Below are 22,377 nucleotides of genomic sequence, written 5' to 3'. Positions count from 1 at the left end.
TCTGCATGAAAACATGTTGATGCAAACATGGCAGGGTATAGCCTGCATGCAAGCTGTTGAAAGAAAGTTAAGGAGAGATGATAAAGAGAGATCTCTTGTTGAGACCATAATAGTGAAAAGCAGTAGAAAGTGTAGAAGCTGTACTCAGGGGTTCAAAAGCTACCCAATGAACCTTCTACCAGCCTTCAATTCAGCCATACTTTACAGGCTCTATCATGTCCTCCCTTTCCCTTTTGAGCCTCCCTTACCTCCTAGCAAAGCATTTTTTTTTCCTTTGTGTCTGGGAGCCAAGAATGCTTGTATTGCTTGACTATCCCCTGTTATTCACCTTGCAATCCTGTCCCAATTCAAAGCTTTGCTTTTTATTTCAATTCACCAAGCATGCATTAAACATCTGCCATGTGCTAGGCACCATGTGGGCTCAAGGAGCTCACTTTCTCCATGACTCAGGGTTCCTGACTCATCTGTTAGAAGAGTAGTATCTGGGGATCTAGATTTGACCTTGATTTCAGAGGTTCCCAATCAGTCCCGGGAGAGCATCTTATGTATCTTGAGGTCCACCTATCTTCTCCAGTACCTCCTGATGATGGCTAAGCAGTGGGGGATTCCAGAGCTGGTGGTACATGGACCACACTTGGGCCATTTGACTCTGTAAGCCAACTGCATACTGTAGGCATACACTACTGGAGAATGGAATCAGAACCTTAGTAAGAGGATCATAACTTAGGTGCCAAGCACATTACAAAGATTATCTCCCTTGAACCTTTAAATCAGAGGTTTCCAAATTTGCCTGGCCTACTGCCCCCTTTTAAAAAAAAATTACTCAGTGCCCCCTGGAAATCTTTCTTTAACCCTTTAAAATCTTTAAAGAGTTTTTTTTTAAATTGTGTCATTTAAAAAAAAACATAAAAAAGGTTTTAAATGATACATCTTAAATTTAATAATTTATTGTAAATTTGTGGGGTTTTTTCCCTGCATTGAAATTTTGATGATTCAATATTGCACCATGTAACCATATAGTACCATATTGTAAACTCATCACACGCACACATTCCTGCCAATGCATGCTAAATTTCCCAATAATGTGCCACATGCTCACCTGCCAACACTTGCTTGTCAAGACCTGTCAGCAGACTTGACCACTGATCCATTATAACTTGCATTTTGCTGTTTATTTGGAAAATAATATAATTACTATGAATTTAACTCTGTTACACAACAGATGAAATATGTACAAATGGTTTTTCAAAATTTTCTTCTCTTCTCTTCTCTTCTTTCTTTATGTTTTCACTGTCCCCTTATTTTTATTCAATGCCTGCAATTGCACCCAAGGTTACCACCACCCCCCTTGATCATTCTAGTGCCCCCCAGGGGGCAGTATAGCTTACTTTGAGAACCTCTGGAAAATAGTGTATTGTTAGCAGATATTTCAGGTATCATCATTCCCATCTTCCAAATATGTAAAGGCATGGGGGAGTTGGGTGCCATTTTGCTTGTCTAGAAATGGTTCACATTGAGGTAAGAACAGACATCTCTAGGGTCTCCTTCCCCTACCCTTCTACAAGGTAGACTGTTATTCTTGCCAGGAAGGAAGCAGGGGCCAGGGGTTGACTACTCTTCTGTCCTCAGAGAGTTGGGGTACCAGGTTAGAATTGTGTCTATCTGCTCCCTTAAATATAAGCACAGCTTCTTTCCCAAAGCTAGAAGTCAGAAGAGCTTCTCTTTTCTTCCTCTCTCTCCAGTTTCTCTGTTCTCCCTCTCTCCCCCACCATGCAGGCACACGGCAATGAGTGATCCTTCTCCATCAATGAGGAGAGAGTCCCATGCAACTGGGCTTTGGAGCCAAGGGTTGCATATGAATAAACAGAAGCTTGGAAAATTAACTGATTTGCTAATCACCACATGGCTGGGAAGTGTCAGAAGTGGGATTCAAACCTGGGTCTTTCTGATTCCAATACACTCTGCCTTATCCCACACTACTTTTCCGAGGTGTTTCTGCATCTGAATTTCTAAGTACTGATCTTAGTTCCAGCACTAACTTATTCCTGAAGGCAAGTCATTTAGCACTGCATACCTTATATCAAATGAGAGTGTTGATAATAGGACAATTAACTAGCAAATAATGAGAGAATCATCTGCTAATGAAAGGTGATGGAAATGCTGACTAATTAACAGTATTGGTATAATTGCTGGTCTATAAATAGCTGTGTATCATTTCAGCATAAGCCAATGCCTTGAATTCCTCTCGTCATTCTGGTTGAATCTTGTTAGCTCCCCTAAGCTGTAATTAGCACAACAGCTTGGAAAAGTAATCTAGTCTGCTAAGTCAACATTGGATAAATGAAACAGACTTCAAAAGGGAGCCAGTGGAAACAACTAATATTCTTAACAACTGGGTAAAAGCTGAACAAAATGTGGTTTATGAGTATGAAGGAACATTATTTTTGTACTATAAAAATGGCGAATATGACGAATACCAAGAAAGACAGGAAGACATATGAAGTGATGCAGAGTGAACAGGTGCATCAGAACAATACATGCATTGATTATAACTACATAAACATTAGTAATAATAGCATTACTGATATTCTAGTAGCAATAATAGTAATTAATAATAACACTAAAACTTGGAAAAAAGATATAGAACAAAAAGCTCAGAAGGGGACACAGAAACAAGTAGAATGCCTGATCTTGAATGAAAAGGGTTCTTAGAGATCATTGGGTCCAATTCCCTTTATCTTAGACATAAGGAAATGGCACCCAAGAGAGGAGAAAAGACTTGCCCTGTCATGTAAGGGATAGAAGGGAATGTGCATATATTAAGCACCTATTATATATCAGGCAGCTAGATAGCTTGGTGGATAAAGTGCTGGTCCTGGAGTCAGGAAGATCCGTGTTTAAATCCAGCCTCAGACACTAGTTGTATGATCCTGGGCAAGTCACTTAACCTCTGTTTGCCTTAATCAACTGGAAAAGAAAATGGCAAACCACTCCAGTATCTTTTCCAAGAAAATTCCATGAACAGTGTGGTCCACAAGGTCACGAAGAATTGGACACAACTGAACGACAGCATGTCAGGTACAGTGCTAAATACTTTACAAACATTACTTGATTTGATCCTCATGTGATTTGTTTGCATTCCCCTATTGAGTTAATGTAGTCACAAATGATTAGGTTTTAATGTGTCAATGAGGTATTGAACTAACTGTAAAATTTCAGCCATATTTTTATGAGCTGATTCTTTGAGTTAATCAGAAGAATGAGTGATTGGCTGAGAAGGCCCCAGGCTGCACAGAACCTATTCCAACTGCTTGACTACTCAGGTATTTTGGATGAATTAGAGACACCAATTCTCATCCTTCCAGGAAAAATGGAGGATCTCCTGCCCTTGCCATCTGCCCTGCTACCACCTCCTAAGTACCTCCAGGTCTCACCAAGTGATCTGCTCCTATAACCTCTAGTCCTCTGACAACGTCACTTGACCTACTGGCCTAACCCAAGGCCTCCTGGGCCTTACTATCTGCCCTGCTGCCTTCTTAGTCCTTCCTTCCAGGACTTTCCTTCTCCCAGGCAAGGGAATTTATATTTCTGTGTTGTCTCTCTGAATTAAAGTGGGAGCTCCTGGAGAGCAGGGCACTGTCTTACTTTTTCTATTTTCATCTGTAGCACTTTGCACAATACTTGGAATAGAATAAATGAATAATAAATGATAAATAAATAATAAATGAATGCTTTTTCATTCATTTCCTGCACGTATGCCTCATTAGCCTTGCATTCTACATTTCTTGATGGTTACTGAATTTATGTAGAAGGACAATGAATTTCCATCAGCCAAGGGAGGAAGTGATTGGTTGGCTCTCACCTGGTCCCATCCATCTATCTACCTTGGATGGTGTGGAAAGCAGCTCCAGATATCATGTTAGAATATCCTAGATTTAGAGGTGAAAGGGAATTTTTAGATCACTGAGTATAACATCCTCATTTTACAGGTAAAGAAACAGAATCAAGGTTAGTAATTAGAATAAATCTACCCACTCAGTTGCACCTACAGGGACATAATGAGTCTTTGATAGGATAAATGGGGAGGAAAGTGGGGCTCTGCCAAATGTTAAGAATAGCAAGCAACCAGGTGCTAGAGAGGAAAGAACATCAGACTAAAGAGTCACCTTGACCCAAGGAAACACTGGGAATGGAGAATTCCTTGGAAGTTGCTCAAAATGGGAATGTTGTATTCCTGACCCATAGGAGAACTGTGGGAGACCAAAAATTGTGGGAACTGTAACAAAGGAAAGAAAGAGGAGACAGCAGCCTAGCTTTCAGAGGTATTTTGAGTAATGTATGCCATTACAAGAACTCTGTCGTGCTCTTCCCTATTAGATTGTGAGCTCATTGAGGGTAGGGACTGTCTTTTGCCTCTTTTTCTATCCCCAGCCCTTAGCACAGTGCCTGGAACATAGCAGGTACTTAAGAAGTGTTTACTGACTGATTGACTCTTCCCTTCTGGGGTTTTATGATAGAAAGCTGATTTCCTGGAAAAGGGGACAACAACAGCCATTGTCCGAAGGACGGGCTGGGTGCCACGATAACTACCACAGGGAAAGAGGCCAGGAGCAGCAGTTCTGGAGTCTGCTGGGAGCTATAGGAAGCTATAGGTAGACCGATGAGCCACACTAGGAGACAACCAGGGAAACCACAGCCTGGATCACTGATGGCCCAGATCAACAGCCTCAGAATGAGAGAGGTATTGAGGATGGTGGAGGGAAAGCAGTGACTTGCTTGAGCTCTCCCCCAAACCCCTCCAAATACCTGTAAAAAAAATGGCTCTAACACATTCTAAAGCAGCAGAATCCACAAAAAGACAGAGTGAAACAAATTTACAGCCCAGACAACCTAGATGGTTGATTGGAAGGGTATATCGTGCCAGGCTGGGAGAGGAACACAGTTTGGCATGGGCGCACAGGCCACAGCGAACCTGGAGCAGGCCTCAGAGAACTGAATCGCTGGCAGCTGTGGCAGTTCCAGACTTCTCAACCCATGAACGCCAAAGACAACTTAGAAGGTCAGTGGGAAAAGTCTGTGATTGCAGTGAGAGAGAGAAGCTAGGTCTTAATCGCAAGTCCCCAGTGTGGCACCAGGTGGTGGCTGCCTCCTGAGCTTCCGGCCCACAGACTGAGGGGGAATCGAGTGGCTGATCAGAGGGGGATTGCAGGGATCTCTCTACCAGTGCTGAGGCAGAAATCTCTTGCTTTGCCTGTGCTTGGATCTGGGTCAACCTTAATAAGTCTCTTATGATTTCTCTTTCCTGTTTACCTCTTCATAGTCCACTTGAGTCTTATATTTGAAAGTCAAATTTTCTATTCAGCTCTGGTCTTTTCATCAAGAATGCTTGAAAGTCCTCTATTTCACTGAATGACCATTTTTTCCCCTGCAGGATTATACTCAGTTTTGCTGGGTAGGTGATTCTTGGTTGTAAGAACTGTAAATGGGAATGTTGTATTCCTGACCCATAGGAGAACTGTGGGAGACCAAAAATTGTGGGAACTGTAACAAAGGAAAGAAAGAGGAGACAGCAGCCTAGCTTTCAGAGGTATTTTGAGTAATGTATGCCATTACAAGAACTCTGTCGTGCTCTTCCCTATTAGATTGTGAGCTCATTGAGGGTAGGGACTGTCTTTTGCCTCTTTTTCTATCCCCAGCCCTTAGCACAGTGCCTGGAACATAGTTCTGAGGGGGGATCCTGGGGCAAGGAGGAGTGCTGGCATGGTGGAGCTTGTTGTGACGGTGGAGAGGAAACACCTCGCCCTTTATCATACCACCTTGGAAGAACTGAAAATTTACAGATCCCTAGAAGTAGCTCTGAAAACAGCTGTACAAACCCCCAAAGCTTGGGACAGTACATTTTCCACACTGGAAGCAAACTCTTACCTTAACAAAGAGTTTAAAACTCAAGTAATTGGCCAGGATCATGAGAATCAGCACAAAGAGAGTCAGACTATATTATCTTACTTTGGTGACAAAAAAGATCAAAACACAACCAGAAGAAGACAACACAGTCAAAGCTCCTACATCTAAAGGTTCCAAGAAAAATATGAATCAGTCCCAGGCCTTGGAAGAGCTCAAAAGGGATTTTGAGAAGCAAGTAAGAGAAGTAGAGGAAAAACTGGGAAGAGAAATGAGAGTGATGCACGAAAATCATGAAAAACAAGTCAATAGCTTGCTAAAGGAGACCCAAAAAAGTACTAAAGAAAATAACACCTTAAAAAACAGCCTAACCCAAATGGCAAAAGAGGTCCAAAAAGCCAGAGGAAAACAATGCCCTAAAAAGCAAAATTGGCCAAATGGAAAAGGAAGTCCAAAAGATTACTGAAGATAATACTTCCTTAAAAATTAGAATAGAGCAATTGGAAGCTAGTGACTTTATGAGAAATCAAGACACTGTAAAACACATCCAAAAGAATGAAAAATTAGAAAACAATGTGAAATATCTCATTGGAAAAACAACTGACCTGGAAAATAGATCCAGGAGAGAAAATTTAAAAATTATTGGACTATCTGAAAGCCATGATCAAAAAAAGAGCCTAGACATCATCTTTCAAGAAATTATCAAGGAAAACTGCCCTGATATTCTAGAGCCAGAGGGCAAAACAGAAATTGAAAGAATCCACCAATCTTCTCCTGAAAGAGATTCCCGAAGGAAAACTCCTAGGAATATTGTAGCCAAATTCCAGAGTTTCCAGGTCAAGGAGAAAATATTGCAAGCAGCCAGAAAGAAACAATTCAAGTATTGTGGAAACATAATCAGGATAACACAAGATTTAGCAGCTTCTATATTAAGGGACCACAGGGCATTGAATATAATATTCTGGAAGGCAAAGGAGATAGGATTACAACCAAGAATCACCTACCCAGCAAAACTGAGTATAATCCTGCAGGGGAAAAAATGGTCATTCAGTGAAATAGAGGACTTTCAAGCATTCTTGATGAAAAGACCAGAGCTGAATAGAAAATTTGACTTTCAAATATAAGACTCAAGTGGACTATGAAGAGGTAAACAGGAAAGAGAAATCATAAGAGACTTATTAAGGTTGAACTGTTTACATTCCTGCATGGAAAGATGATATTTGGGCCAAGCAGGACTTCCACTTCTGGAAGCCAAGATGGTGGAGTAAAAAGGTAGTCACTCTCACCCTCCTCTATCAACCTCTGAAAACCCAGAAAATATCACCCCAGAAAAAACCCTGGAACAGCTGAATCAGAAGAAAGATGGGGTGCACCAGTACAGTAGCCCAGGTAGCTAGAGGGATTAATGGGAAAGGCACCTCTTACCCTGGGGGAAAGGGAGCAGTACGAAACAGGAGTGGCCCAGCCAGCTGGTGGAAAGACCCACTTTAGCACACCAGGAGGAGATTCTGGTGCCTCGGCATTCTACAGCAAATGGGTCTCCCAGTGCCTCAGCAAAAATAAGGGAAGCAGCACTACAAAGGGCCCCAGGCGGATAAGCACCCAGCAGCATTTTCTGAAAGGAGCTGAAGAAAGCAACCTAGAGGTGCCAAAAAGTTCCAGCCTTGTTGATTCCAGCCCAATACCAGGTAAGCTGTCAGAACCCTACAGCCTCCAACTGCCAACCAAGAGCAGATCCCGAAGCCCAGGTGGTTGAGCAGGCAAACGCCAACAGCTGTACCTCTGAGTGCCTCAGTGAGGTTGGGGTAATTGGTGGAAACCAGCTCAGAAAACCACCAGGTGCCTCCGCATTGTACAGCAAAGAAGTCTCCCAGTACCTCAACAGAAATAAGGGAGGCAGCACTGCAAGGGGTCCCAGGCAGATAAACACCTGGCAGCACTTATCTAAAAGGAGCTAAACAAAGCTAAAGGAAAGGAAAAGCAGGCAACCTAGATTTACCTGAAAGTCCTAGCCTTGCTGATTCCAACCCAACACCAGATAAGCTGCCAGAACCCTACAGGCTCCAACTGCCAACATAAGAGGCCCCAGCACACAAAGCCAGTGACCAAGACCTAGGCTCCCAACACAAGAAGCTTGGGTCAGTGCCCTCTGCTCCCCAGCAGGAGAGCTTAATCTCTTTAAAGGCCAGGGAATAAAGAAACACCATGAGTAAAAAGAAATGTGTGATAGATTCCTATTATGAGAAGAGTGAAGACCAAGACAGAAATTCTGAAGAGGACAACACTGTCATCAAACCCACATCTGCAACATCAAAAAGGAATATGAACTGATCTGAAGCCCAAAAAGCCTTCTTAGAAGAATTCAAGAAGGATTTTAAAAGTCAAATGAGAGAGGTAGAGGAGTCCTTTAAAAGTACAATTGGCCAATTGGAAAAAAAGTACAGTGAAGAAAACAAGTCCCTAAAACACACAATTGGCCAACTGGAAAAAAAGTACAATGAAGAAAATAAATCCCTTAAAATACAATTGACCAATTGGAGAAGAAAGTACAAAATCTAACAGAAAAAAACAATATGTTACAAATTAGAATTGAACAAATGGAAACTAATGACTCTATGAGACAGCAAGAATCAGTCAAACAGAAACAAAAAAATGAAAAAATAGATGAAAACGTAAAATACCTCATGGGTAAGACAGCTGACCTGGAAAATCAATCCAGGAGAGACAATTTAAAAATTATAGGCCTACCTGAAAGTCATGACGAAAAAAAGAGCCTGGACAATATCCTTCAGGAAATCATAAAGGAAAATTGCCCTGAAGTCCTAGAACCTGAAGGTAAAATAACTATAGAAAGAATCCATCGCTCCCAGACTGAAGAGATCCCAAATTGAAAATGCCAAGAAATATAATAGCTAAATTCCAAAATTACCAGATAAAAGAGAAATTACTGCAAGCAGCCAGAAACAAACAATTTAAATATCATGGAATCACAATCAGGATTACACAGGACCTTGCAGCCTCTACATTAAAAGACCGTAGGGCATGGAACATGATATTCCATAAGGCAAAGGAGCTTGGAATGCAGCCAAGGATTAACTACCCAGTGAAAATGAGTGTGATTTTTCAGGGAAGGAGATGGATATTCAATGAAATAGGGGACTTCCAAATGTTCCTGATAAAAAGACCAGAGCTCAACAAAAAATTTGATCTTCAAGTACAAGATTCAAGAGAGACATAAAAAGGTAAATAGGACAGAAAGATACAATATGTTGTTAGTAAGGGCAAAATGTTTACATCCCTACAAGGGAAGATGACACTTGCCACTCTTGAGAACTGTATTGTTATTACACCATGTTAAAGGAGTATACATAAAAGGGGTGGATATAAGTTGACTTTGATGTAATGATAAAAAAAAAAATTTAATCAAGTGGGTTAAGTGGATCCAAGTAAGTGGATTAGTCTGAGCTAAGAAAATGTACTGAGAAAGGAGGAGGCAGACAAGGGTAAATTACATTACAGGAAAAGACACAAAAACCTATTAGAGCAGAGGGAAAGAAGGGAGGGGGATGAGGGTTGTTTGAACCTTACTCTCATCAGATTTGGCTCAAGAAGGGAATAACATAATCAGTTGGATATAGAAATGTAACTTGTACTATAGGTAGTAGGAGGGGAAAGGGGAAAGAAAAGGGAGGGGGGATAGAAGGGAGGGAAGAAGCAATAAGGGTAAAGGGGAAGAAAAGGGAAAGGGATAATAGAAGGGAGGTGGAACTGAAGGAGGCCGTGGTCAAAAGCAAAACACTAGCGAAGGGGGGAAAGGAGAAAGGAGAAAGAAAAGCATAAACGGGGGGGGAAGGATGGGGGGAAAAGACACAGATAGCAATCATAACTGTGAATGTGAATGGGATGAACTCTCCCATAAAATGGAAATGTATAGCAGATTGGATTAAAAACCATAATACTGCAATATGTTGTTTACAGGAAACACATTTGAAAAAAAGTGACACATACATGGTAAAGGTAAAAGGCTGGAGCAAAATATATTATGCCTCAGCTGAAGTAAAAAAAAAAAGCAGGGGTAGAAATCCTGATCTCAGACAAAGCAAAAGCAAAAATAGATCTTATCAAAAGAGATAAGGAAGAAAAATACATCCTGCTAAAAGGCACCATAGACAATGAAGTAATATCATTACTCAACATATATGCACCAAATGGTATAGCATCCAAATTCTTAGAGGAGAAGTTCAGGGAGTTACAGGAAGAAATAGACAGCAAAACTATACTAGTGGGGGGCCTCAACCTCCCCCTCTCTGAATTAGATAAATCTAACCACAAAATAAACAAGAAAGAAGTTAAGGAGGTGAATAGAACATTAGAAAAGTTAGGTATGATAGACCTGTGGAGAAAACTGAGTGGGGATAGAAAGGAATATACTTTTTTCTCGGCGATACATGGCACATACACAAAAATTGACCGTGTACTAGGGCATAAAAACCTCACAATCCAATGCAGAAAGGCAGAAATATTAAATGCATCCTTTTCAGATCATGATGCAATAAAAATTATATGTAACAAAGGGCCATGGAAAGATAGACTAAAAAATAATTGGAAACTAAATAATCTAATCCTAAAAAATGATTGGGTCAAAGAACAAATCATAGAAACAATCAATAATTTCATTCAAGAGAATGACAATAATGAGACAACATACCAAAACTTATGGGATGCAGCAAAAGCAGTTCTTAGGGGAAGTTTTATATCTCTAAATGCTTACATAAATAAAATAGAAAAAGAGGAGATCAATGAATTGGGCATACAACTGAAAAAACTAGAAAAAGAACAGATTAAAAATCCTCAATTAAACACCAAATTAGAAATATCGAAAACTAAAGGAAAAATTAATAAAATTGAAATTAAGAAAACTATTGAACTAATAAATAAAACTAAGAGCTGGTTTTATGAAAAAAACAATAAAATAGATAAACCTTTGGTTAATCTAATTTAAAAAAAGAAAGAAGAAAACCAAATTGCTAGTATCGAGAATGAAAAGGGTGAAACTACCACCAAGGAAGAGGAAATTAAAACAACAATTAGGAATTATTTTGCCCAACTATATGCCAACAAATTTGACAATCTTAGTGAAATGGATATATAGTTACAAAAATATAAATTGCCCAGATTAACAGAAGAGGAAGTAAAATACTTAAATAGCCCCATCTCAGAAAAAGAAATTGAACAAGTCATTGGTGAACTCCCTAGGAAAAAATCTCCAGGGCCAGATGGATTTACATGTGAATTCTATCAAACATTTAAAGAACAATTAATTCCAATACTATATAAACTATTTGGTAAAATAGGTAAAGAAGGAATCTTACCAATTCTTTTTCTGATACAAATATGGTGCTGATACCTAAACCAGGAAGAGTCAAAACAGAGAAAGAAAATTATAGACCAATTTCTCTAATGAATATAGATGCAAAAATTTTAAACAAAATATTAGCAAATAGATTACAGCAACTTAACACACGAATAATACACTATGACCAGGTAAGATTTATAACAGGAACGCAGGGCTGGTTCAATATAAGGAAAACTATCAGCATAATCCATCATATCAACACCAAAACTAACAGAAACCACATGATCATCTCAATAGATGCAGAAAAAGCTTTTGACAAAATACAACACCCATTCCTATTAAAAACACTAGAGAGCATAGGTATAAATGGAGTCTTCCTTAAAATAATAAATAGCATCTATCTAAAACCTTCAGTAAGCATAACATGTAATGGGGACAAGCTAGAAGCATTTCCAATAAGATCGGGGGTGAAACAAGGATGTCCATTATCACCACTGTTATTCAACATCTTACTGGAAACGTTAGTTTTAGCAATAAGAGAAGAAAAAGACATTGAAGGCATTAGAATAGGCAAAGAAGAAACAAAGCTATCACTCTTTGCAGATGACATGATGTTATACTTAGAGAATCCCAGAGAATCAAGTAAAAAACTACTTGAAATAATAAACAACTTTAGCAAAGTTGCAGGCTGTAAAATAAACCCACATAAATCATTGGCATTTCTATATATTACCAACAAAGCCCAACAGCGAGAGATAGAAAGAGAAATTCCATTTAAACTTACTGTAGACATTATAAAATATTTAGGAGTCTACCTCCCAAAACAAACCCAGGAACTCTATGAACACAATTACAAAACACTTTTCACGCAAATAAAATCAGATCTAAATAATTGGAAAAACATCAGTTGCTCATGGGTAGGCCGAGCTAATACAATAAAAATGACAATTCTACCTAAGCTAATTTACTTATTCAGTGCCATATCAATCAAACTACCAAAAAATTATTTTATAGAGTTAGAAAAAAATAATAACAAGATTCATTTGGAAGAACAAAAGGTCCAGAATATCAAGAGAACTAATGAAAAGAAATTCAGGGGAAGGTGGCCTAGCCATTCCAGATCTTAAATTGTATTATAAAGTAGCAATCATCAAAACTGCTTGGTACTGGCTAAGAAATAGAGGGGTGGATCAGTGGAATAGGTTAAGTATGCAAGACACAGTAGTCAATGACTATAGTAATATATTATTTGATAAACCCAAAGACCTCAGCTTCTGGGATAAGAACCCACTCTTTGAAAAAAACTGCTGGGAAAACTGGAAAAGAGTATGGCAGAAACTAGGCATAGACCAAAATCTCACACCATATACCAAAGTCAAGTCAAAATGGGTACATGATTTAGATATAAAGGCTGATACTATAAGCAAACTGAGAGAGCAAGGAATAGTTTACCTGTCAGATCTATGGAGAACAGAAGAATTCATGACCAAACAGGTGACAGAGAACATTACGAAAAGCAAAATAGATCATTTTGATTACATTAAATTGAAAAGTTTTTGCACAAACAAAGCCAATGCAACTAAGATTAGAAGGAAGGTAGAAAATTGGGAAAGAATTTTTACAACCAGTCTCTCTGATAAGGGCCTCATTTCTAAAATATATAGAGAATTAAGTCAAATTTATAAGAATACAAGCCATTCCCCAATTGATAAGTGGTCAAAGGATATGAACAGACAGTTCTCAGATGAAGAAATTAAAGCCATCTACAGTCACATGAAAAAATGCTCTAAATCACTATTGATTAGAGAAATGCAAATCAAAACAACTCTGACCTATCAGAATGGCCAACATGACAAAACAGGAAAATGATAAATGTTGGATAGAATGTGGCAAAATTGGAACACTAATGCATTGTTGGTGGAGTTGTGAAATGATCCAACCATTTTGGAGAGCAATTTGGAACTATGCCCAAAGGGCTATAAAAATGTGCATACCCTTTGACCCAGCAATAGCACTTCTAGGGCTATATCCCAAAGAGATCACACAAATGGGAAAAGGACCTACATGTACAAAAATATTCATAGCAGCTCTTTTTGTGGTGGCAAAGAATTGGAAATTGAGAGGATGCCCATCAATTGGGGAATGGCTGAGCAAGTTGTGGTATATGAATGTGATGGAATACTATTGTGCTATAAGAAATGATGAACAGGCTGACTTCAGAAAAACCTGGAAAGACTTGTATGGTCCGATGCTGAGAGAAGTGAGCAGAACCAAGAGCACATTGTACACGATAACAGCCACATTGTGTGATGACTAATATTGATAAACTTAACCCTTCTTGGTAATACAAGGATCTAAGACATCTCCAGAGGCCTTGTGATGGAAAATGCTATCCACACCCAAACAAAGAACTATGGAAGCCAAATTGTTATTTTTTTTTCTCTTCTGTTGAGTTTTGTTTCCTCTTTCTGATGGTTCCTCCTATTGGTTTTAATTTCTACTTATAACATCACTAATGTGAAAATATGTTTAATATGAATGTAAATGTATAGCCTATATCAGATTGTGCGCTGTCTTGGGGAGGGTGGTGGGGAGTAAGGGGGAGAAAAATTTTAAAGTCAAAAGCATATGGAAGTGATTATTGATAAATCAAAATAAATTCATAAAAAAGGAGAAAAAAAAATAAAACTGCCAAGCAATAAAAAGAAAAAGAAATATGATATTTGTAACTCATGAGACCTTTGTCAGTATTAGGGTAGTTGGAGGAAAAAATTATATGTATGTAGATAGATAGATAGATAGAGGGCATTGAAGATGAAGGGGTCATATCTGGAGAATAAAATTAAGGGGTGAGAGAGGATTATACTAGGAGAAGGAGAAAGGGAGAGGTAGAACGGGGTAAACTATCTCACCAAAAAAAACTAGAAAAGAAAAGGCTCTTACAGTGGAGGGGAAACGGGGAAGGTGAGAGGGAATGAGTGAATCTTATTCTCATAGGATTTGACTTAAGGAGGGAATAACATACACACTCAATTGGGTGTGGAAATCTGTGTTACCCTACAGGAAAATAGGGGGAGAAGGGGACAAGAGAGTAGGGGGATGATAGAGAGAAGAGCAGATTGGGAAAGGGGGTAATCAGAAGCATATACTTCTGAGGAGGGACAGGGTCAAAAGAAAGAATAGAATAAATGGGGGAGGGAAGGATAGGATTAAGGGAAATAGAGTTAGTTTTTCATAGCATGTCTACTATGGAAGTGTTTTGCATGACTGCACATGTATAACCTATATTTAGTTGCTTGCCTTTTCAATGAGGGTGGGTGGGGAGGAAGGAAGGGAGAAAATTTGGAACCCAAAGTTTTAAAAGCACAAGTTTAAAAAAATGTTTTCACATGCAACCGGGAAATAAGAAATATGGGAAATGGGGTATAAAAATCTATCCTGCCCTACAGGAAAATAGAAGGGGAAGGGGTTAAGAGAAGGGGGGGGAGAGATAGAAGGGAAGGCAGACTAGGGGAAGGGGTATTCAGAATGCATGCCATCATGGGGTGGGGGGAGGGGCAAGATGGGGTGAAAATTTGGAACTCAAAATCCTGTGGAAGTAAATGTTGAAAACTAAAAATAAATAAATTTATTAATAAAAAAAGAAAACAAAAAATGAGAGAGGTATTGAGGGGATGCCTCAGAGGCAGCACTGCCAGGAGGTACTTGGGGCAACAGGGCTACAAAGGCTGCTACTTGTGGGCTCAGGCCAAGAACTCTGTCTGGACCTGAAGACTTTGATTTCAAATCCCATCTCAGACACTTGCTTAGTTAGGGGGTCTTGGGCAAGAGCCAACCTCCCAGCTTCCATTTCTGCATCAGCAAAATGGGGAAACTAACAGCCCCTGCCTCCCCAGGGTGGGTCTGAGGATCAAACGTGGTGACAGAGGGGCTGCCCTATTGTCCTTATGTCTTAACAGCTCTGCACAGGTTCTTCTGTTCTCTGTGACTTTTAAACCTGGACTTTCTTCTAGCCTTAGGAAGTTAGATAGTGAACAATGTCAGAGAGTGGAATTCTCAAGTTCTCTGAGCAGGCTCAACATGTCAGAGAAGTGAAAAGTTATGTGAGAACAGGTGACATAAAGGTGTGTTTGTGTGTTTGCATATATATATAAATATATATATACATATATACATATGTAGATATATCTGTATTTACATCTATCTATATCTACACACACAATGTGTGTGTGTGTGTGTGTGTGTGTGTGTGTGTGTGTGTGTTAGAACTAAATTGACACTCAGAAACTTCAGTCCTGGAGGTTTCATGGATGGGGTTCAAAGAAAAAAAATCCAACTTTAAAAACTTCGGTAGTCCAGCTAAAATCAGGAGACTCCCTGACTTTCTCTTCCAACAACTGAACTGCCACACCAACATCTTACTAAAGTAATTTCCCATCAATTGCTGAATGGCAAGGAGAACTACCAGCTGTTTCTGCCCTGGGGATACACACACACACACATACACACACTCACGCCTAGGCCTTTGAGGTGGCAGAATCTGCTAACAATGCATCATTGAATTAGCTGACTTACAAAGACTTTACACATCTCATTTGCTTCTCACCACTACCTCTTAAGACAGGCAGTATAAGAATTATTATCCCTATTTTACAAGTGAGGAAATGAAGGCTCAAGGACCCACAGGCAATGGCAGAGTGAGTTGGCTGACTGGAAATTCAGTCACCTAGCTATACCAAAGTATTTGGAATTCTTATCAGGAATGAATATGGGTCTCTTTTTGTAAAAACAAAAACAAAAACAAAAAAAAAACTTTGTTCTTGTGAGGTAACTACAGCTTTCCTTCCCCAATAATGTCTCAAGGATTTACCCATTTGATCTAAAATTGTCAGTAAATATGTATTAGTTGGGCTCTACTTTCAAGACTTCCTTAGTTGAAAAGCTCTTCATACACTGTTATTATTTGACATTTATTATTGTTATTGTGCTTCCCAGTTTCTTTTATCTAAGCTTGATGTCTTTTGTTACCCTAAACCTGGAAAGGACCTTGAGAGTTCAAATTCTGCCTTCAAAAAGAATATGCTTGGATTCCACCAAACAGACGTGAAGGTTTGAATTCAGGCAGGATATTTCCAAAACCCAACACAGTGCATTCATTAGTGCTTATCCTGAAGTTGGAAGACATGTAGCAAATATTATTACTGCATGTTTTTGCAGAAAGTGAAACCAAGCGAAAGAGTTACTTTTCCAAAGATAAGTTGCAGGTCTAATTCAGAGCCAAAAGAAGAACTCACGTTCTAGATTACTGAAAGGGAAGCCAATTCTCTTTGCCCACTTCTAGTAATCTAGTCACAGATCCACAATGTCTCCTTCTAGGGCTGCAGAGAACCCTCCTCATGCTCACTGACTGCTACCTCCACTTTTGAGAACATGGAAAAGAGGCAGCTTAGAGATCAACACTCTCATGTAGGCACAGGGGACTTGGAGTCGAAAGACTGAGTTCAGATTCTGCCTCAGATGTGTACCAGCTGAGTGGCGCTAAGGAGGTCATGTAACATCTCTGTGCCTCAGTTTTCTCAAATGTAAAATGAAGAGGTCCCCAAGGTCCTCTCCAGTCCAAAGTCCAGGATCCTAGGCTAAGAGTGATTTAGTAGGAACCATTTAGCTGCAAACAATTCGCCTAATTTCTTTGAGTTTTGCTTTCTTTTTCAGGAAAGGAAAGTTCCTATTTGCATAAACTCTCGGGGTTGTGAGGAAAGTGTTTTGTCAATCTCAATGCACTCATAATAACAATAATAATAATGATGATGGCTCTTGTTTACAGAGCCTTTAAGAGCTAGGAGGTGTTTCACAAGCACGATCTCATTTGATCTCACAGCATTCGGGAGACGTCTGCATTATTAAACAGTTCTAGTACTCTCCCCATAGACTCTAGCTTTGTCACGTTAAACAGGTGCAAGATATTATTATGTCTAATAAGTTTTTCACAGCTAATAACCTCCTTCCACGGTTCTTCTCCACATTCTTAGCCCCAGGTTCCATCTCAGAAAAGCATGTTATTACTCAGGTTGCTGAACCAAAAACAAATCCAACTGTGATTTTGCTCACGGTCACACAAGTAAGTAAGTGGTGGCCAAATGTGAGTTGGAACATCATTATGTAGGTGACGTGAGATTAAAGCGAAGACCAAGAGCAGCGTTGAAGGTGAAAAGAAATGATCAAAGGGCAGCCTGTATATGAAGCAGGAGAGATAGTCTGATTCTGCCTTCTGAACCAAATCCCTTAAAAACCCTAGAATACCGTGAAAACTGTTCACCCTGAGCCTGGTCACAGGGTGTGCAGAACCTGCATCCTCGAGGCCACGTGTGGCTGTCTAGATCCTTGGGTGCAGCCTTTTGACTGAGTCCGAGTTTTACAGCACAAATTTATTAAGGCGATTTGTTTGTGAAGTTTGGATTCAGTCAAAGTGCTGCACTTGAGGACTTAGAGGGCCACGTGTGGCCTCGAGGCTGCAGGTTCCCCATGCATGGACTAGACATCTCAAAGTCCCTTCTAGCTGTAGGGTCCCGTATTATTTCTGCATAATGTAGTCTAGTGGGGAAAAAGAGGAGCTGCTTTGGAAATAACGGTTGCTTATGTTATAGAAGAGGAGGAGAATGTTGGGCTTATAGGACTTTTTAAAAATGCAAAAAAAATACCCAAAGGGCAGAACTAGAAACATAAGGTAGAAGAAAGTCATGTTCTTGCTGGATACAAGGGAAAACGTCCTAAAAATTAAAACTAGCCCAAAGTGGAGTAGGTTACCACTTCATGAGGCAGCAAGTTTCCTGTCCCTGGAGATGTTCAAAGAGAGACTGGATGCTATTAGTAATGTTGGGGGTGGCTGACGGAGGGAAAGTGGTTATTGTATCAGGTACAGGCAGAGCCCTAACTAGGAATTCCAACACCTGGCCATGGGAGGCCCTAATAGATGAGGGCTCTCATGTACGGAGATCTTAAGGAGCTGGTAGGCCAAGGTCTTTTAAATAGGGCAGGTATTGGGGTGGAGAAAATGACTGTCAATCACGTATGTATTAGGAAGGAAGGAGAGTGACCTAAAGAGTGATAACAAGGATTTAGACTTAATGAAGTGAAATGGAGAAAATGCTGAATGAAGATGGCAGAAGATGGCTCTGAAGGGAACAGTGGGGAGCATACCAATGGTTCTTCCTGGCACTAGGTGTCAAGGGATGAAGGTGAAGCATTAAGCCTTGGAAAGGATACCAAGAGAGGCAATGTCTTCAGGAGAAAAGTAGGCTTCAATTAGCACCAAAAGATAGAAAGAGGAATAGATCTAGGATGAAGGAAGTTTGTTAACAGTAGAGGAGGCCTCCAGAGGGTGCAAATACTGGACAAAGGTAGGCCTGAGCCGGATAAAGTTAAGAATGTGAGGAAAGGTAATGGAGGAAACGGATTTCAAAGATAAAAAGAAGGCAGATGGTCCTGGAAGAGACAATCAGACCACTTGGTAATCTTGAGGGGAGGAAAGGCAGCTTATCTCCTTCCTTTCCTGTTCTAACCTTGCTTGCCTTTCCCTGGAAATGGGCAGTGGTGGACTGGGGTATCCAGCCAGAGACTGCCAGGCACCAAAGTGTGGGGAAGGTGGTCTCTCTAGATCACGTTCTGGAGGATGCAGCACTCCACCCGAGATGTCTGTGCCTAAGGCAAAGTCCCAGATGCCATCCCATAGTTGGGGCTCTGGACGCAGGGTAGACCATATGACCTCTGAGATGCCTTCCTGCCTCTAAGATTCTATGATTCTGGGAAAGTATGTTATTTTTCTTAATATCTAGAAGTAATTACAGATGTGTGCCAATTACCTATAATCTCCTAAATTGAACCTTTTCATAGTTTTCTGTACTGTTTATTAGAATTTTTAAAATATAAACAGCAAGTATGACTATTGATACCCCAAAGCCCCAGTGCTTCCACCTAGATCCCAATTTATTAGGCTCTGAAATGTTTCTCTGCTTTCACAAACAGGCCCCAAAATCTAATAACGCCCCTTGCATCCTCAAACAACTACTCCCGACTCTTTAGTCACTTGAGCATCCGGTTCAAAACTGGCCTTCCTTGTTTTTTGCAGTCACTCATGGCTCGCCTCCAACCTCCCTCACAGACGACTTTTCTCTGCTTCTTTCTTTGCTTCCTCTTCTCAGCTGGGCAAAGCTTCCTCTCCAATCTTACACATGTGCTACTGTTGAGTCTTCTGGCCTATCTGAATTGATCGGCTGTGCCTTTGCAGCAACAACTAGCCCAGCTCATTGTGAAAGTTAGTTGAAAACACATTATTTCTCCTTCCCTTGTAAACATCTCTTTCCTTGTCGTTAATTTCTTAATGTGGTCACTGAGTTCCTTAACACCACAAAAAGCTTGAGGCAATTTCTGTGAAAAATACAGTGCAGAATAATATCGAATGTTAATTATCTTTGTTACGACTGTCTTTTGAGAGGAGTGGTGTGGTGGAAAATGCCCTGGACTCAGAGGTGAGGAAACTGAGACCCACAGAGGCTCAGTTACTTGGCCACAGTCATACCATCAGACTCGGGGGCAGAGCTCAGATCTGGAATCCAGATTCCTTGCTGCCCAGATTCTCAGAATGGCCTGGGTTCAGCATGGTTTCCATTGTTCCATTCCACCTAGGTCCTTTCCTCTCATTTTCCTCAAGAAAATAATGACGGGGTTGAATTAGATGACCTCCAAGATCCTTTCTAGCTCTAAATTTATGACCCAATGGTTGATAGGCATGGAGTGTCCTCAAAATGTACAGCATCAATTTTTGTTTAGGGAAACACTCGCCCCTTTGTTCTACAAACTTAACATAAATGTATTTTCAGTTAAGCATCTTTTTTCATTGAGCACCCAGAAAGTAGATGCTATATATAGCAGTACAATAAATGTTATATAACCCCATGTCATTAATCCAGATAGATCTTTAAAAAGTCAGACAAATCTTTTCTAGCAGTCACTCTTGGCTGAAAAATATCTGAAAATAGATGAGTGATTTTGGGTGTTTGCTTTCCCATAACTAAGTCATAAGGACTGCTTTTAGTCCAAAGCTTTCGCCTGACATCTTCCTGGCTCTTTACCTATACAGCCCACACAGATAACAATCATCTTCATTTGCCTATGAAGAGCAGCCTTGTATAATTTTATAGCCCAATTGGTAAATTAGCAAATAGACTTTGATAATTAGATAGCAGTGATTTGCAAATGAGGTTAGCAAATTACTTGAGGCAGACAGGTAGCCCTGAACTTGGAGTCTGGAAAGAACGGAGTTCAAATGCTGCCTCAGGTAGGCAGCTGTGTGACCTAGGGCAAGTCACTTAATCTCTCACCCACAGTTTCCTCATCTGTAAAACAGGGCTGATAATAACAGCTCTTACCTTCCTGGCTTGTGGCAGGGCTCAAATAACAAATATGCTTTGCAAACTTTAAATATAAATATAATTAAATACATATATAAATATAGTTGTATAAATGCTAGCTATGATGATGACAATGATCACTAACAACTTGGGTCTCTATAGAAACACAAGGGTCCTTAGCCTTCTCAGAAGTAGAAAAAAAATCCTAACAGTGAAGCAAAGGGGATTTTCTGGATGGTGGTGAAAATAGGGGCGATGGAAAGACACGTAGGTGTAAATAGGTCATCCCAATTTTGTTATTATTATTATTGTTACCAATAATGACTTCAGTGGCAGTAGAATAAAAACAAAAAGAACTGAGCAGGTAATGTGATGTAAAAAAGACAAGGGGACCCCTGCATTGATATATGCACAAACTATTAAACAACCCAGCTGAAGACCTCTAGAACATGAATCCTTTGGGAAGGTTTATGAAAAGACATGAAATGGAGAAGAATCTAACCATGAGCTGAGGATGAGTTAAGATTTGCACTGGGGAAGGTGGTGCCCTTATCGTTGACACACTAACCCTTTAAATTATCGAAGAGAGTTTTAGGATAGAAGCAATAGGAAGCTGATGGAGACTAGGGGTAAGTTTGTGGGTAAGGTGATAAAGGTGAGGGGGAAACTCCATGTCAAGAGCAGGAATTGATTAATTTATTCTGCAGGAATTTATTTAAAGTGCAGGAATCAGAAGCTTGGGGAATATTGGTAGAGACAGAGGTTGGAGTTGGGGTGGTGGGAATTGGGGCTGGGGTTGAGCTAGCAAGGAAAGAGGTAGGTAAAGAAAAGTTTTTCAAAAGGGAAGAAAGTTCATCTTTAAGCTAGCAAAAAATACGTATGGGAGGTTGTTGGGGTGAGCAAAAAGGAGAGATCAAAGAGCCAAAGTTCAGTCAGCATAGGAAATTTTCAGAGCTTTTTTCGGGGGGGGGGGAGGGCAGAGAGAGGTAGATTCAGTTTGTGTTTGGGGAATTGTCAGGATAGGAGGATTTCAAGCTAGTTGGACCAGATTTATCTGCAATGAACAGAATCCCTGAAGTTCCTATTGTTATTTGTCTAGAGATGAGATTCCAGTTAAAATCTCCAGGCCCTTGCTTTAGGGATGGGGGCAGTCCAGACTGCCTTCTGTCTACACCAGCTGCTGATGTCCTCCTCCATCTCTCTCTCCTCCTATATCCTGTATCTCCGCAACAGAATGTAAGCTCCCATAGGGCAGGCAGGGGCTTTCATTTTTCGTTTCAGCATCCCCAGCACTCAGCTGAAAGTCTGGTCTATCAATAAATGCTTGTTGATTGAATGATTGATTGTTAGGGGGAATCCAGCCAGTTTAGAGGATTAAATCAGGTTGAGAATATTTCTGTCATTTCATTCAAGTTGGGTAAAGTTTCCATCAGTTTTGGGGGCTTCAGTTAAGGGCCCGGCTTTCTCATCAGAAGGAGGGTATTCAGGCGGTTGGCCTTTGGGGTGACTCTCTCAGAATGGGGGTATTCAGGCGGTGGGCCTTTGGGGTGACTCTCTCAGAATGGGGGTATTCAGGCGGTCAGCCTTTGGGGTGACTCTCTCAGAATGGGGGTATTCAGGCAGTCGGCCTTTGGGGTGACTCTCTCAGAATGGGGGTATTCAGGCGGTAGGCCTTTGGGGTGACTCTCTCAGAATGGGGGTATTCAGGCGGTC

This window comes from Vombatus ursinus, unplaced genomic scaffold (genome assembly GCF_900497805.2).
Source record: "Vombatus ursinus unplaced genomic scaffold, bare-nosed wombat genome assembly UNPS02009824.1, whole genome shotgun sequence".
Lineage (NCBI taxonomy): Eukaryota > Metazoa > Chordata > Mammalia > Diprotodontia > Vombatidae > Vombatus > Vombatus ursinus.
This window is presented reverse-complemented; position numbering follows the sequence as displayed.